Source organism: Alligator sinensis, unplaced genomic scaffold, assembly GCF_000455745.1.
Source record: "Alligator sinensis unplaced genomic scaffold, ASM45574v1 scaffold2123_1, whole genome shotgun sequence".
NCBI classification, from domain to species: Eukaryota; Metazoa; Chordata; order Crocodylia; family Alligatoridae; genus Alligator; species Alligator sinensis.
The window spans coordinates 11,619-13,110 of record NW_005844120.1 but is presented as its reverse complement, the minus strand read 5'-3'; positions in this window follow the sequence as shown (position 1 = coordinate 13,110).

The following is a 1,492-nucleotide window of genomic DNA, read 5'->3' as shown; positions in this document are numbered from 1 at the left end:
CTGTTTACATCTGGGCTTTTCCTTCTGAGCTGTGCAGGACTCCAGGGAATGAGTCCCATGAGCCTTTGGAAGAAAACAAGGGCAAAATAGCTGACTTGCTTCACTCATTTTCTACAAGGCAGGGTTGAGGTCAGCTGCACACTCAGAAACCTGGTTGGATTTACTCCAGTCGCTCAGTGACAGAGGGAGCAGAGAAAGACCTCTGGGCTATCTGTGCTTTTGGGGATCTCAACTAGTGGTCGGTGCAGAGGAGATCGGATCAACTGGACAAGAGCAAGGATCTTGGCAGGGGAAGCCTGAATATGACACAAGAGACAAGGAAACTTCCACAGAAACAATTTCAGTAAGTTTTCTGTATCAATGAAGTGTCGTGTTTTAGGAAGATGCAGAGGACAATTAAAAATATTAAAGTTGGAAAACCTGGCTCCATAAATCATATTGCATTCTACGTATAATAGATTCAAAGCTACAAGAGTGAATGAAGAATGTTTCACTGTTTTTGCTATTAATTCAGATAAAGTTATACAGCTTATTGAGAGTTGGGTGGAGGGTGGGGTGGGATTTAGACCACTAAGGAAGTCAAATTTTATATACCTTACATTTCACATGTATTTGTTTCCAGCATACATTTTCTAGGTGAGATGGATAAATTATAGGCTTTTGGGTTTAAATAAAAAATAAAAAAAATCCTGAGTTGTGGCTGGGCTAACATTTTCTTCACTTTCTAAATGGAATATCAATTTATTTTATGTATGTAGGGTCTTGCCATGGAAAAATAATTAATTAAAATCAAATTTTCCATGAGGCAAAAATTGGAATAATTACATTCTTACTATGAAATTTGTAGACATTATTCATGGGAATATCACAGCCACTTAGTTGGTTACCCTCCTCCTTACCACTGCCCTTGTTCTATTATACCCAGGACTTGCACGGTGCCCTGGGAAGGAAGATGCCCAACTGCACCACTGTAACCGAGTTCCTCCTCCTGGGCTTCTCTGACACTCGGCAGCTGCAGATCTTACACTTTGTCATCTTTCTGGCAGCGTACCTGGCAGCTCTGGTGGGGAACCTCCTTGTTATCACTGCTGTAACTACAGACCACCACCTCCACAGCCCCATGTACTACTTTTTGGCAAATTTGTCCATTCTTGACCTTGGAGCCATCTCTGTCATTGTCCCTAACTCCATGGACAATTCTCTCTTAAACACCAAGACAATTTCCTATGCTGGATGTGTGTCCCAGGTCTTTCTCTTGATCCTATTTTGTTCAGCTGATTTTTCATTCCTCACCATCATGGCATATGACCGGTACATTGCCATCTGCAAGCCACTGCATTATGAGATAATAATGAACAGGAGAGCTTGCATCCAGATGGCTGCCGGTGCTTGGGCTGCTGGTGCCATCAACTCTGCAATGCACACTGGGAACACCTTTAGTCTCCCCTTCTGCCACTCAAATATCATCAACCAGTTCTTCTGTGAAGTGCCC